Here is a 16,558-nt window from a genome sequence, read left to right as displayed (position 1 = left end):
AAAAAAGGAAAGGAAGGCAAGCAGACAGACACCAGGTAGCACTAAGCGTATTGTCTAGAAACTGGAAGGGCTAAGTAGGGAGGAAAGGCTGAGCAGACCCCCCCCCCAGAAGAGACTAAGCAGGGCCAGGGGGGCTGGAGGGAGGGGCTGTTCTGGAGAGGGTGGCTGGTTGGGCGGTGGTGGGTGTGCTTCCTTACCCTGAGTCAGGGAAGGAGAATGTTGGGAAGAGGCTGGGGCCCGCCCCAGGCTGCTCTGGACCCCTGTTCTGCCTGAGGCAGCCAGATCTGAGTGGGAGTAGCTCCAGGAGCAAATCTGTGCCCATCCTGGGCAGAGCCCGGCCCACATCTGCCAGGGAAGGCTAAGCCCAGCATGCCATGTGGAGTTGGTGGATGGACGGACAGATGATTGGATGAACGAACAGGTGGATGCACGGGTAGATGGACAGATGAACACACAGACAGATGCACATAGTGGATGCGCCGGATGGGATAGAGGGACAGATGGGTGCATGGACAGAGACATACATGGGTGGACAGTTGGGTGGACAATGCTGAAAACTCTAAAGAAGAGGGAAGGGCCCTCACAGAGCCCCAGCTCCACAATGGGAGTGGTAGCTTCAGCTCAGGCTAATGGTGAAGTGTGGCATGGTCACCCCTGCCGGGACAGGGACACACGCACGCCTGCGGGCATTTTCCTCCAGCCTGAAATACCTTTCCCTCTTCTCCACTCACCCCAATTGCCCCCTGGGTCAGGGTTCCCCCATCACACCCCTCAGTCACACCACATACATCACTGTGGCCAGAGAAGGACTGTGGATCCCTGCTCCCCTCTGGCAGCCCAGCACCAGCCCTCAGGAAGGGCCGGCCAGCACAGAGCCAGTGATTTGATCAGAAACACGCACGCCCCACTGCACTTCAACAAAACCCCAGCCACAAAAGAGAGGCCAGCTCAGAAATCAGAAACACAAAAGCCCTAAGCTTGCAGTTTGATAGAACAGATGAGTTCCATATTTACGTAGCGCCTCGGGGCGTCAGCTCAGCAAATCTGGTCTCCCCACATCCCCCCTTGGCTGAATGGAAGAGGAGGAGGCAGCCCGCCCCTTCTCGGGTGACCCCAGACTTATCCTGGTCTGAGAAGCAAGGGCTGCTAGATAGACTTCAATTGATCAGCATCCCAGGGCTCTTTCCTACCCCAGGGCCTTTGCGCAAGCCCCTCCCTCCTCCTGGAACAGCTTCCTTTTCAACTTGAAACTTTACCTTTGGCTCTCTTTTCCCTGTGTCTGACACTAGACACATTGCCCAGAATCAGGGATGGCCTTCCTAGCTGTCACATCACCCACACCAATCCCAGGGCTCATGCCACATCCTTTACCCTAGACTTTCCTGAAACCTTGCACCCTACTGAAGGCCACTCGGACTCCAGAGGGAAGCAGCGGGCGCCACCCGAATAGCCAGCCCTGGTGTTTTGTGTGCAGATACTAGGGCTTGAGCTCAGGGACTGGATGCTGTCCCTTAGCTTTTTCACTCAAGGATGGTGCTCTACCACTTGAGCCACAAAGCCACGTCCAGCTTTACGGTGGGGTTCGCTGGAGATGAGTCTCATGCAGTTTCCCTGTGGTTCTGTGCAGAATGCACGAAGACCGGGCACCCCCACCCTGACCACCTGAGCTCTGTGCTACATGTACACCCCAGGGGACACAGCATCCCCCCCCCAGCCCTGCCAGCCTAAGGCTCTGGCGTGTCAGGCTGGGGACAGGGCTCTGGAGACCTCGCTGCAGATCCCCCCAGGGAGTGTGTTGTGTGGGGCCAGAGCCCAGAGCTCAGGACGGGGAGTGGCCAGGCCACGTGTGGGCCGTGGCAGGGAGGGGTGCCTGGGGCCACAAGAGCTGCCGGCCCAGGCTGGGGGTGGCGTGGCTGAGGGGCAGGCTCCAGGCCCGGCTCACGGGTCACCCTGACCTCAGAGGCCGGGTGGCTGGTGGGAGTCATTCTTTCCAATCCCTTAGGCAGGGCTTGGCTGCTGGCTGGAGCTTCCAGAAGCTTCCCCAGAGGCCACTTTTGCTAGGTTTCACCGCTGGCTCTCTAGGCACAGATGTGGCACATCCCCGTCCCGTACCTCTACGGTCACTCATAACAGAACAGGCATTCCAGAACATTCCTTCAGGTACCACCCAGCAAGCACAGGGGATGAGAGCTTGAGGCCCAAGCTCAGCCTTCCTGCCAGGCCTCTAGTGACCCTGAGCCGGTCATTTCCCTTGGAGTCCCCTTCCCTAGTGGAATTAGCTGCCACCAACCACAACTTGGGTCTCAATGAAGGACAGTATCTAGCTGTCAACAGACAACAAGTGACAACAGACATGAGCTCCCTCCCTCCTCCCCACAGGCCTTCCTCCCTCCCACCCCACCACTGCGCAGGGCCCTCCCTCCCTCCTGCTGCCCCTGGGCCCACTCCGTCCCACCCCATCCTGCCTTTGTCCAAAGTGCACAAGCTGTATATGCTACCTGCCCATTTGTCACTTGGGAGCCATCGTGGCTACCAGCTCATGTCTCTCAGAATCACAGAGTTTGTGGTAAGCAACCGTCGTCTTATTTAATAATGGCTCCCAAGAGCAGGAGGGGAAGCCCATGTTGGCAAGCTGGTTGTGACAAGAGAAGTGACAAGATCCTTCCTTCACATGAAAGAGGCCAAGGAAGTGGAGGCGTGGCTCAAGTATACCGTGCCAGCTTGCAAAAAGAAAAGCCAGACAAGAACACCAGAGCTTGGGTTCAAGCCCCAGTACAAACACACCAAAAAGAGAACAGAAAAAAAAAAAAAGAGCAAAACTACAAACCAATTTTGAGAGAGAGAGAGGAAACACATTCCCATAACTTTTGTTGCAGTATGTGGTCACCAACGTTCCATTTCATCATTAGTCTCTTACCACTTAACCAGTCAGAGGCATATGCGTGTAGGATGAAGCCTAGCTATGGAGGGCACCAAAGTTTTGGGGGTTTGGGACGCCACTTCCAGGAACAAAGAACGGAAGGACAAGCCTCAGTGAAGATGGTGGAGACAGTTGCACAAATTGACTACAACTCCCAGAATTGTGCATTGGGGTTTGAACTCGGGGCTTTGCACTTTGCTAGGCAGGTGCTCTACCACCTGAGCCACGCCCCCAACCAAGCCTTTTGGCTTTTTCCCCCCCCTTCAGTCATGGGGCTTAAACTCAGGGCCTGGGCACTGACCATGAGCTCTTTTGTTCAAGGCTAGCACTCTATCACTTTGAGCCACAGTGCCACTTCTAGTTTTTGAGAGCCTCACTTTCCTGCCCCAGCTGGCTTGGGTCTGCGATTCTCAGATCTCAGCCTCCTGGGTAGCTAGGATTACAGGCATGAGCTGCTGGCGCCCTTGGTGCTCTTGTTTATTCTTCAAGTAGCTTCTTCCATTTTTACCTGGGCTAGCCATGTTCCTCCGGCTTTCACCTCTGGAGAAGCTGGGATTAAAGGCCTGTTAACCACCACACCCTACCTCGAATTATGCATTTTAAATGAGTGCGTTTGGGGGTTCTATAAAACATATCTAACAAAGTTGTTTAACAAAAGAGCTCCTCCTGGGGCTGCTGTGAGTGGGACGTGGCCAGCTCCCCTACTCCACCCCTGCCCCCCAGCTCCCCTGGCTGTGGTCATTCACTCTAAGGAGAGTTGGACAGGGCAGTCAAGCAGGGAAGGGGTGCTACTGTTTGGGTAATCGGTTCATCTGGATGCTGTAAGTAAATGGCTTAAGTAGCAGGAACCAACACAGCTATCTATGCCAGCCAAGGCGAGGGGCAGAGGCAGGAAGCATAGCCCCTCCCCCCTTGTGGTCCTCCCCTAGGTCAGAAGAAGGCGGGCATCAAAGCCACAGCCTGTGATTGTGCCACCAGAGCAGGGCCCTCCACCCATAAGTCCCAGGGTCAGCAAGGGCTACCCTCCTGCCAGCTCAAGGACACTGGGCCCTGGCTGTGTGGAGCGTGGGGATGGGTTACAGACCCTGGAGTCAGGGCTGTCTGGGTTCAAATCCCAGCAAGACCACCGTGTGGCTATTTTACAACAACAAGTCTTATCCCCCAAATTGGCCATCATAATGACTCAGCCTGTCATTCATAAATCCAGCAAGGTGTGGGGCATTCTGGGACCCTCCCCATCCCAACCAATCCCCAGCATGTCGGCCCAGGCACACAGTGGGACTGGAGGGCTGGGAGAGACAGACAGGCCAGAAACATTCCGGCAGGACCACGGACCGTAATACTTTGCAGGTCTTGTTTTTGGTTCTGGCCTGGGGCTAGCCTCAGACCGCAGTTCTTCTAGTGATGCATTCTAGGTAGCTGGGATGATAAAGTAAAACACCTTCTCAGCTTCTTTGTTGTGGTGGTGGAGGGGGGCAGAGGTCTCATTTTTGCCTGAGCTGCCTTGAACTGCAATCCTCCCAACTCTACCTCCCGAGTGGCCGGGTTTACAAGCTTGCGCCACTGCGTCTGGCCTTGTAATAGTGAGAGCACACCGACAGCTGTTTTAGGAGACCCATGGCGCAGGGGTTGGGCTTTGCCAGACTGTTCTCAGCCATTCGTCTCCACAGCACCTAGCAGGGGCGCCCAGTCCAGAGTTAGACGCATGCAACATGACGCGCAGCTGTTTATATCATATCCTAATTCAGGTAACACGAGCTACTGGCCAGCACTGATTCCAAACGCACCCTCCAAATAAGCCAGAACGTGCAGCCCCACCTCTAGCCCTTCACAAGCAAGGAGGACAAGAAGGATCCCAGAGAACCCCTCGCCAAGGGCCTAGTTCTTGCCACACCGTGTTCCCGTGACCAGCTTCCACCTGCAGCCCACACAGGAAAAGGAATCTGGATGGCTGGGTGTTGAATCCAATCATCCATTTGCTGTGTGACCCCAGGCATGGCTCTCAACCTCTCTGACTTCCACTCAAGATGGGAGCAGGGAGCCCAGGGTGCTCAGCAGGTCCCCACCCCCCCACCCCCCGGGAATGGGGTGGGAGGAGAAGCAGGGATCTGCCCACACTGCCTGTGGCTCGGCTCTTCTCTGCCAGTGAAGAATTCAAACCCGTCCAAGGAAATCAGGAACCTGAGCTGAGCAGAGGCCCAGATGCCGTGCCAAGCACTGGGCAGGCTCGGGTTACGGAAAACAAGTGGAAACCGCAGGCCCGCTGGCCTCCGCGTGGAACGCATTTGGGAGGCAGAGAGCTGCCACCATAAAACGGGCCTCGGCCGGGGAGGTAGCTCCGCCCCGGCCAGGCCACTGTCCCGGCGGCTGGGATGGAGAATCCACCTCCAGACCTGGAAGCAGGACACTGTGTGACCTGGGACCCATCACCTCCCTTCTCTGAGCTTCAACTACCATACACCCCCAGAGGATGGCTCTACAGAGGGTTTAGACCTAAGCAGCTCCCTACTCTCACTCCAATATGAGAAACAGTGAGAGCAGTATTGGGGAGCAGCCCTGAGCACATTGCTAACTTGATTTTACACGTGTGTGTGTGTGTGTGTGTGTGTGTGTGTGTGTGTGTGTGTGTGTGTGTGGTGTGTGTGTGTGTGTGTGTGTGTGTGTGTGTGTCCAGTCCTGGGGCTTGAACTTCTTGCTCAAGGCTAGCGCCACTTCCATCCAGCCTTTTGGTCGTAATTGGAGATAAGAATCTCGTGAACTTTCCTGCCTGGGCTGGCTTCGAACTGCAATACTCAGAGAACTCAATCTCCTTGAGTAGCTAGGATTACAGGCATGAGCCACCAACACCTGGCTGCTATTATCTTTTGTGTGTGTGGTGCTAGGGTTGGAACCAAGGGCCTCACAACAGCTAAGCGAGTGATCTGCTACTGAGCTACACCTGCCGCTCCTGGGGTCATTATCAGACTCTCACATGGAGCCAGGTTCAGGTCTGAACAGGGAAATGAGATCTCTTCCAGGAGAGAGGCGGGAGACAGATGAATGTTCCATACCGCACTGCCAATGAACCTGGCATACAGCAGGTGCTGGGGAAATGCTGGGCATTTCCATGACACGCAGCCCCGGGTCACACGGCTTGCTAGGGGGCCTACGCAGCTTCCTGATAGTGCTGGCTCCTGGCGATGCCTCTGAGTTATCCATCCACACAAAGGCCCAGCATTCTGTGTGCCTTGCAGGAGCGACCAACTTCCCCTCCCTCCCTCCCTCCCCACCAAGACAGAGAAGTCTCAGCTCAGCGCGATGATAGCACATGGACAGAGCCTATTTAGCAAAGCCCCCAGAAGCCCAGCCTAGTTGGAAACTGGAGTCCCAAGGCCAGGCGTCAGATCCCCCTGGATCCAGCAAAGATGGGAGTCCCAGCACAGAATGGATGCTGGGGTGCCAAGGCCCAGGCCCTGCTCCGAGCCCCTCCCATGGGCCTGGCCCCTCCAATGGGGCCACAAGCAGAGACAAAGGGGCCCAGGAAAGCAAGCACGCCCTGGACAGGTTTCCACATTTCCAACTGAGGCCAAGGGCTGACACAGACAAACAGAGGCCATCGAAACGTGCCCTGCCCTCCCTGTTTACCGCCTGGGCCCAGAGTTCTGCTCAGGGACGCCCAGCAGCCTTGGGAGGTAAACACAACACAATTTGACCTTGGAGCAAACCCAAGGTCAAAGAGCTCCCAAAACTTCTCCAAAGTCACACAGTCCCAAACTCTCCATCCTTGTCACTTCAGACTCCCGAGGGCTGAGATTACAGGCGTATACCACCGCTCTAGGCTAACATTTGCACAACATCAGAGCTTCTCACCACCCCTAACTGAGCAGGAAACTACGGTGGAAACACCTAATGGCGCAGCGAGCCAGCACAGCACTGACGCCAACAGTAACTTGCACTCAGTTCCCATCACCGCTGAACCAAGCTCCAAAAAACTCCACAAGTTAAAATAGAAAATCACTTGCTTACAGTTCTGTGGTAGGAAGTCTGGTCTAGGTGTTCCTGTGGTCTTCCTGGAGGCTCCAAGCGGGAACACGGCATCTTGGCTTTTCCAGACAAGGCCTACTGGTCCCAGAGCTCTTCTTCCTTCCAGCTCTACTTCATTCAGTGGGGTTCTTCTTCCTTCCTCTTTCACGCCTGGGCCTTCTTATAAGGCCCCTCGTGGTCCAATCATTGGGCACAACTGGGTAATCCCATGACACCAGCCAAGTCCCTTTTACCACGTAAACAAGCATAGCTGCAGGTTGGAAGGATTTAGCAGCTCTACACTGTACTATCCACACCCCAGGTGCTAGGTGTAGCCCACGTGCCCTGTGCTTCTGCACTTCTCACACTCAGATATAGCCACACAAATCACCTGGCTATCTTGTTAGACTACAGGCTCCCATTCGGGTCTGGCTTTCTAACAAGCACCCAGGTGATGCCAATCATAGTGATCCAGAGCCATTTTGAACAGCAAGGAACTAGAAGGAGACGGGGAAATGCTTTTAGGCAAAAGACTCCACAGGAAAGATTTCTGCCTTGCAGGCCTTACCAGTAGTCTCTGATCACGTAACTCAGCCTCAATGTATAGCAAAAAGCCCCAAAGAAAGAGTGTGAGCTCATTTATAAGGCTGAATTTTGAATTGCAGGTAATCTGCCTAGGTCTAGAAATCCTGTTATTATTTTGACTATCCTTGACCATTTAAAAATGTAAGAACTGGGCAAGGACCATGGTTCAAGTGGCAGAGCACCTGCCTAGAAAGTGTGAGTTCCTGCGTTCAATCCTCAGTACCACTGTATCCCATCCCTCCTCCCCCAATAAAGCAAAACCCACTTTGAGTTCACAGTCCAGGCCAAACCAGTCCCTCAAATCTAGCTCTGGAACCCCAGCTTGCGGGCCCCTGTTCCAATACAGCTGTACAGAACATTCCTCTTCTACTTTGTGCTACTTACCATCCCTTTCTTTTAGAATGGGGCCTAGTATCAGCAGCAGATCAAACGTATTGGTTGAATGAAAGCAAATCATCTCAGCCTTTGAAACTGTGTCACCAAGGGGGTGATGGACTCTTTCATAGAGGAGGAGTTTAAGAGAATACTTTCTCTGGATTCACTGATGGGAAAACAAGCCTAAAAATGTGCTGTAGCACGGCTCAGAGAAGGAAAAAAACCACTCTGGTGTTGCTGAGCAGCCTGAGGCTCCGCCCCTAAGCAAGGCGAACACGCCCCCAAACAACCAGAAGCCCCACCCCTAAGCAGTGTTACACTACCTCCAAGTGGCTACAGGCCACGCCCCACTGTCCTGAGGCCACGCCCCTAAGGACCAGTAGGCTACACCCCCCGCAAACCATCCAAGACCCAGCACCAAGCATCCCTCCCTAACCTGGCTGCATTCTCACTTAGTTCCTGCCAGAAAGCTCAGGTCTGGGGCCCTCCAAGGCAGCACACCTCTAACCAGGCCTTACAAGCTCTCATTGGCGATGAAAAGTAAGAGTAAATTCTCCTCTTTGTTTATTGGGAACACAGACACCACGGCACAACTAACCTGAGCAACCAGGCACCAGCTCTACTGGCTGGGTGGAGGTCAGAGGATGCTGGCAAAGCTGCTTCTAGTCAGCAGGTCAGGGCCTGAGCAAGCCGATTCCCTTCAGGGGCCAGTGTTCGATCATAAACATGTGAAACGGGTGGAGTTGAGACCACAGGCGCCAAATTGCCACTCGTGCTATTAAGGACAGCTATCTAGTTTCATGACTTTTTTTTTTGCTGGTCCTGAGGCTTGAACTCAGAGCCTGAGTTCTGTCCCTGAACCTCTCTGTGCTCAAGGCTAGGGCTCTACCGTGTGAGCCACAGCACCACTTCTGGCTTTTTCTGACTAGTTTATTGGAGATAAGAATCTCATGTACTTTCCTGCCTGGGCCTGGCTTCGAACTGTGACCCTCACATTTCAGCCTCCTCAGTAGCTCAGATTATAAGTATGAGCCCCCGGTGGCCGGCATTTCATGACGTCTGAAAGCTGTCAGTGACCAAGACAATTCCTAAGAGACCCACTGTGACCTGAAAGTCAGGAGAAAACTAACTGCCCACCCCAGGACCATTGCCCATGCTGTCTCTGTGATTCGTTAGCTCCTCCTGTGACTTCCCTATAGCATGCTGCCCTTCCCTGGTCACACTGCACTGTCACATTTACTTAACTGATCAATATCTGTGTATTTGTTTATTCGTTTCCTGCCTAACCAATGACCATAAAAATTACCTAAACTTGGGTGCCAGAGATTTCTCTGGAGCTCCCTTGGCAGAGCTGGCTTCTCATCAGGTGCTGGGTGACAGCCCGGTGCGCACCCCCCGCCTCAGGTGCTGGGGTCGGCTGGCAGTCCTTGGCTCTCCCCGGAATGAGATCATAGATTGCCACGATGTCTGCGCACTGACACGTGGCCTTTCCTTCTGCATCCTGCGTCTCCCTCCTCCCTCTCTGTTCTCTTACAAGGACACCTGGATAATCTTCAGATCCTTAATTCCAATCACATCTGCAAAGTCCCTGTTTCCTCATAACAATGTGCCCACAGCTGGCTGGAGGCAGGACTTGAATGTATCTTTGTGAGGGGGCAGATGTTTGATCCTCTCGAATTAGAAGGCTAGAGAGCAGTCCACCCTCTCTGGTCATGCCCTGCCTCCCACCCCCCCCCAACCTGCCACACTACGCACTCAGTATGACAAGCTTTGTCCATTTTGTATGAGGGATAGCTAGTTCAGAAAAGTTGGCGGATACCCAAGATCAGATGGAGCCAGGATCTGGAACTCCTTGCCATTCTGCTGAACTTTTCACTAAAGTGGACCGGAAGCTGGCGCAGCCCACCAGCCCTGCCCCTCCCGTGGTGAGCACACACTGGAAAAAGCCAGGCTGGGCTGGAAGTGTTAAACCACCTGCCACCAGTCCACTGTCCTGGTGCTAGGACCAGTTACTTTGGCTCAGAAGTTCCAAGGCTATTCCACGAGGTCTGAAAAGATGAGTACAGGTCACAAAAACCCACTGGTGAAAGCGTGACGCTGATGGCTTGTGCCTGCCTGTAACCCAAGCTGCTCAGAAACCTGAGATCTGAGCATCAGAGTTTGAAGCCAGCCTACGCAGGAAAGTCTGTGAGACTCTTATCTCCAATTAAAGCCAGAAGTGGAGCTGGGGCTCAAGTGGAGCTCCAGCCTAGAGTAAAAAACTCAGGGACAATGCTCTGGCCTTGAGTTCAAGCACCAGTACAAGCCGAAAAGAAAGAAATGCGTTGATAGTGTTTCCTGTGGAGGACACCACGGTCAGCAAAAAGAGGCCCATTGTGAGCAAGCGGTCAACTCCTGTACTTCAAGCCTACTGAGCGCCCAGTAGAGAAACTCAGGCTGTTTTGTTAAGAAAAATGATCACCCAAGGCCAATTCTCCAACACTGTCACCAAACTCGACAAAAACCAAGGTGGCCACTTGCTCAGCCCCTGGCTTCTGGACTTCATGAAGTATGAGATGTCTCCTTCACATGCTTTTCCCACCTGAAGCCCCCCGCCCCATGCACCCTACACACTGCTGCTTGCCCAGCTTGCTCCCCCCATAAGACAGGTGCTCAAACTGTGCTAGTGTCTTACAACCACTTTGTAAAGTCAGTGCTCTGTCTTCTTTCCACATCTCTCCAGGGCCAGATGCTGGAGACACCTGGGAAAGAGGTCCTGGGCCTGGTATTTCATTAAAAACCACTTCCCAGAGTGTGACAGCTTAGTAACAGAAGCCTAAGAATATGGCTAGCCAGAAAACCACTGTATTTGTTAGCTAGTGCTGGGTAACAAATGAGACCAATAATGTAGCAACAGAAAAAATATGCTAATTCTCTCACCATTTTTGTGGGTCAGTTCTATGGCTCCTTTGGCTCAGATCTTGCAGTCAAGATGTCCTCCAGGTCTGCTGTTGTCTAAGGAGTCCAGTGGGGGTGGACCTTCTTCCATGAGGCGGTTGACTGAGGGCCTCTAGTCCTTGGTAGCTATTTACTAGGTCTATGTTCCTTGCCATGTGGGCCTGACAGGGGTGAGTGGGGGATCTGGCAGCCTATAACATGGTAGCCTCCTTCCCCCAGAGCAAGAGAGGGCACCCAGGCTAAAAACCTACCTTCTCTTTGCAAACTAATCTCAGAAATGTCATCCTATTATTTTGTCATTTTTCTCTTGGTTAGATGAAAGTTACTAAGATTGGCCCACATTCAAGGGGTGTGTTGTCACTTCACAAGAAGTGAAACCCAGGAAGCAGTGATAAATGGTGGAGGCCATCCTAGAGGCTCCTTATCTCAGCCTCCTTTTCCAGACTCCCTTGCAGCTAGATGTGACCATGAGACTGAAGTTGTAGCCAATACACTATAAGCAGAAGTATTGGGCTGCACTTTTGTGAAAGGATTTTAAAAGATGAGATAAAATGTTGTTGTTCTCCTTCTCCTTCAGCTCAAGGCGAGCACTCTTGAACCACAGCACCACGTCCTGTTTTCTGGTGGTTTATTGGAGATGAGTCTCACAGACTTTCCTCCTCCTCCTCCTCCTCCTCCTCCTCCTCCTCCTCCTCCTCCTCCTCCTCCTTCTCCTCTTCCTCCTCCTCCCCCCCTCCTCCCCTCCCCCTCCTCCTCCCCCTCCTCCTCCTCCTTCCTTCCTTCCTTCCTCCTCCTCCATCTTCCTTCCTCCTTCCTTCCTTCCTCCTCCTCCTTCTTCCTTCCTCCTCCTTCTTCTTCCTTCCTCCTCCTTTTTTGTACTGAGGAACATAATGGTTGGTTGGAGCTGTGGCAGCCACCTGTGACCATGAGGTGATCTTGGAATGGAAGTTAGTTCCAGAAGGCTGACTTCAGATTGCCTGCTTTGGCAGTCATATATGAGTTTTAAACCATCATATTCAGAGTTCTGTTGACAGCTGACACTCACTGAACACATGGGAGTATAATTACCCCATATTCAGAGAAGAAAACTCTAAGGTTTATAGCTACCTAGAATTTATCCCAGGTCAAAAGCAAGTCAGTGTGTGAGGCAGGGCTGGACTTCCAGTATGTTTCTTTACAAATCGTATCACTCTTCCACTGCTTCCAAAGATCTTGAGTATGCATGCATGTATGCATGCCTATGGATGTGCTTGTGTGGCCGCTCATTGGGATCTGCTGGTCACTTTCCACACAGTTCTATGGGATGTCGAACAGAATGAATGAATGACACTATGATGGCAGCCTGGCAAACAAATGGTCCCATTTCTAGGACACGATGCAGACCACAGCTGCCACTTACCATGCTGTCTAGCCACAGGCCCTTCTGTTGCATAGTGGCCTGTTTTCTTAGTCATGTGACCTCTGTGGAAGGAACGGGAATTGAGCTTTGGCCTGTGTGTCACCTCCTGGCGGGTGCAGGGAAGGGCCCTTTGTGTTTCCAAGATACGAAAGCTACAAACCTATCTTTCTGCTCTGCGTCCCTCTGGCCATGGTAGTAAAGTCATGGTGTTGCTCGAGCTGTTCTGAGGTTCAGTGGCTTTTCTCCTCCCTCTCTTTCTAGAGTTGGGGAGCAGAGAAGAGAGACCGAAGCTCCTAGAGTCTCAGCTGGAACTGTGTTCCCCCTGTTTGCTTGCAGAAGTGAGCTGTTTCTCAGCAAATTAGTCTATTTTTCTGCAGCAGAGCTGGCCGCCCCATGCCAAGGTTTCTTGCCGCAAATAGAACGTCTGGAAGGATCTTCTGGTTTCCTCCGGCCTTGCAGCTTCACATTCCATCCAACTTCCTTCCCGAGCCCCGAAAGGAAATGGCTGGACCGTCTTCTGTTCCATTGCTGTGACTGGCACCCCTGGAGACCCTTTTGAAGGGAGGGAGGGAGAGGGTTCCATGGGCGGCAGCTCTGCCCCACCCTTCAGCTCTGGCCTCTGGCACAGCTCTCCACCACCAGCCACCAAGAAGAGCCAGTGTGCCAGGCTACATCCCAGCCACGGCAACGAGAGGCCCATCCAGAGTGAAATGCCCAAATAAAATACCCGAAGTTGCCATTGTTGCCCCTGTCCCCTCATTTTCAAATGGCTCTGGCCTCCATCTGTCACTGGAGATAGGACCTGGGAGTCTATCACCTAAATGTCACAGGCAGGGCGACATTCAACTGAGACGCGGACGAGGGGACATCTGGTGGAGACACATCTAAAACCAATTCATTCCTTAGCACTGAAAACAGGTGGAAGAAGAAAAGGATCGTTCGGTAGTTTGCCAGGGATGTGCCAAGCCTACAAGAGCCACCAGTGGTTTGTAGGGGTGTACAGTTAAAAGATGCCAAGTTTTTGGAGACACTCCCAGCTCCCATGTTATGTGAGTGCAGGAGGGAAGGCCATGCAGAGCCCAGACCTGGCACTTGGGCTGGGGTTGCCTCTCAGCATTGCCCTTTCGCAAGCTGTGTCCCTCTGGATGTTTCTGAGCTGCTTTAAGCTTTCACCTTCCCTCCTGGGGGAAGGAGGTGAGAAGACCGTGAACCTCTCAGTCTGAATGCCAATGCTATTCACCAGTCCCCTGACCAGAAAGAAAGAGTGACATTTTCCCACCATGGCCCAAGTTATCCAAAGCAAAGATGTTATCCATTTCCAAGATGGTGCTTCTTCGCATTAACAAGGGGTGAAAGGACATTTCCCTTGGATTGTTGCCCGGCCCACACACATTTGGGCACAAACAAGGATGGGTTGTTTCCTGAGCCTCCCAAACCTGCCTGGGCACCAGAATCCCCCGGGGTGTGGGGGGGTGTTCGCAGACGGCTGGGCTCCAGCCCCAGGGCTGTGACTCAGTGCCACCGGAGAGGGGCCTAGCACGTGCTTCTGACTAGGGCTCACCTGCTGCTGGTGGTGCCAGGCTCCAAGCTCACTCTGGGAACAAGGAGTTTCAAAGATGGGGGTAAGGGGATGGGGCGGGGGGTGGAGGGTGGGGCTGTTTGGAGCCTCTCTGCCCAGCTCTTCTCTGGCTTTTAAATCTTTGATTTTGTTGTTGTGATTGTTGAGACACAGCGTCTTTACATAGCCCCGAACTCAACATCATCCTGCCTCAGCTTCCTCAATGCTGAGAGTACAGGTGTGCACTACCATGCCCGACTGATTTTAACTGTACTTGTTTATAGGAAATAGTGGGATGTTCAAGGTAGACAATGATCAATCAGGTAACTGGCATTTCCATCTTCATTCCCTTGATCTGTAAACCTTGGATGGAGCTCTCTCTCAGCTCTACCCACGGTATGTAAGGAGTGGAGGCCAGCCATCCTCTGGCGCTGTGAACACTGGGACTTCTCTGTAACTGGACTGACGAGCTGGATCCCCAGGTGGGTGACCTGCATGCTGTGACTCAGGACTTGTCCTCTCGGAGGTGTTTGGGAAAGGAACCTGGCTAAGCATTTCCAGCACCCAATGCTGTAATCCACCTCCAGAGGCCATCCCCTAGGACTTCATGGTTGCCCACAGCATCAAGAAAGGGTTGTGTGGCCAGGTGCCGGTAGCTCACACCTGTAATCCTAGCTACTCAGGAGGCTGAGAGCTGAGAATCACGGTTCAAAGCCAGCCTGGGCAGGAAAGTCCGTGAAACTCTTATCTCCAATAAACACTCAGAAAACCAGAAGTGACGCTGTGGCTCAAGTAGTAGAGCCCTCGCCTTGAGCTGAAGAGCTGAGGGACAGCTCCCAGGCTCAGAGTTCAAACCCCATAACCGACAAAGAAAGAAAGAAAGAAAGGAAAGAAAGAAAGAAAGAAAGAAAGAAAGAAAGAAAGAAAGAAAGAAAGAAAGAAAGAAAGAAAGAAAGAAAGAAAGAGTTGTGTGTATTTGGGTGGTCCTGGATTCCTGACAGCTGCAGGTGGAAGGAGGAAAAAGAAAAAGTGGGGGATGGGGGGAGCATATGGCCCCAACCTAGTACCTCAATTCTGGATATGTACAGTCATCTGGGCATATGACATGCCCAGCACTTGGGAGGCTCAGGAAGGAGGATTGTGATTCAAGGTCAGACTGAGCTACATGTGAGCTCCTTAGGGAGATACTATCTGAAAAACCAGCAAAAAGTAATATATATAAAAAAAAAAATCTGGCCGGGCGCTGGTGGCTCATGCCTGTAATCCTAGCTACTCAGGAGGCTGAGATCTGAGGATCGCGGTTCAAAGCCAGCCCGGGCAGGAAAGACCGAGAGACTCCTATCTCCAATAAACCACCAGAAAACCGGAAATGGCGCTGTAGCTCAAGTGGTAGAGCGCTCGCCTTGAGCTGAAGAGCTGAGGGACAGCGCCCAGGCCCAGAGTTCAAGCCCCATGACCGACAAAAAAAAAAAAAAAAAAAAAAAAATCTGGAACCGGGTACCAGTGGCTCACACCTGTAATCCTAGCTACTCTGGAGGCTAAGAGCTGAAGATCACAGTTCAAAGCCAGCCCGCGCAGGAACTTCTGTGAGACTCTTATCTCCAATTAACCACTAGAAAACCAAAGTAGTACTGTGGCTCAAGTGGTACAGTGCTCACCTTGAGCTGAAGAGCTCAGGGATGGTGCCCAGGACCAGAGTTCAAGCCACACAACTGACAATAAACAAAAAACATAACGGAACAAAAATGTAATACACGCTTGTATGAGCCTCAAATACAATGGGCCACAGGCATAAAGTTTACCTTCAAATGGGAATAATTTGCTTCAGTGAAGTATGAAGGGCTCAGAGCAGAGTAAGCCCCAACACACAGTTCCCATGAGGATACAGTAAAAATACACAGGGGAGTGGAGCAGTAAGTGTATTTTCAGCTGGGTAAGGTTGCACATACCTGTAATCCCAGTTCTCAAGATGCTGAGGCAGGAAGATTCCAAGTCTGGAGGCCAGCCTGAGCCACACACTGAGACATTGTCTCCTAAACCAACTTACGTACCTAACCAAAGTCTAAAACAAGACAAAAGCCCTTACATTCCAAAAGCAAGGACTACCATTCCAGAAAGCAATCGGTTTCAAAATGGAAGGTTCTAAAAAGAGAGGTCCGTCAGTTTTCGAGTGAATGAAGTTATCTTAAAAGATTGAACTGTGCCGGGCGCTGGTGGCTCTCGCCTGTAATCCTAGCTACTCAGGAGGCTGAGATCTGAGGATCACGGTTCAAAGCCAGCCCGGGCAGGAGAGACCGTGAGACTCCTATCTCCAATAAACCACCAGAAAACTGGAAGTGGCGCTGTAGCTCAAGTAGTAGAGCGCTCGCCTTGAGCTGAAGAGCTGAGGGACAGCGCCCAGGCCCAGAGTTCAAGCCCCATGACCGACAAAAAAAAAAAAAAAAGATTGAACTGTTTCTAATACTCACTGGTTCTCCAGGTTGAGAGAGATGGTTTGGCATGGTCCTTAGCAGTCACCAAATGTTGTTGCATTTTCTTTTTTTTTGGGTCTGGTTGTGGGGCCTGAACTCTGGGCCTGGGTGCTGTCCCTCAGCTCTTCAGCTCAAGGCTAGCACTCTACCACTTGAGCCACAGCGCCACTTCCGGCTTTTTTCTTTTTGCTTATGTGGTGCTGAGGAATCGAACCCAGGGCCTTGAGCATGCAAGGCAAGTGCTCTACCACTGAGCCACCTTCCCAGCCCTGTTGTTGCATTTTCTTCTTCTAACTGTGATCTTCAGATCT

The sequence above is a fragment of the Dipodomys merriami genome, unplaced genomic scaffold (assembly GCF_024711535.1).
Source record: "Dipodomys merriami isolate MVZ:Mamm:240054 unplaced genomic scaffold, mDipMer1.0.p SCAF_138, whole genome shotgun sequence".
Classification (NCBI taxonomy): Eukaryota; Metazoa; Chordata; class Mammalia; order Rodentia; family Heteromyidae; genus Dipodomys; species Dipodomys merriami.
This window is presented reverse-complemented; position numbering follows the sequence as displayed.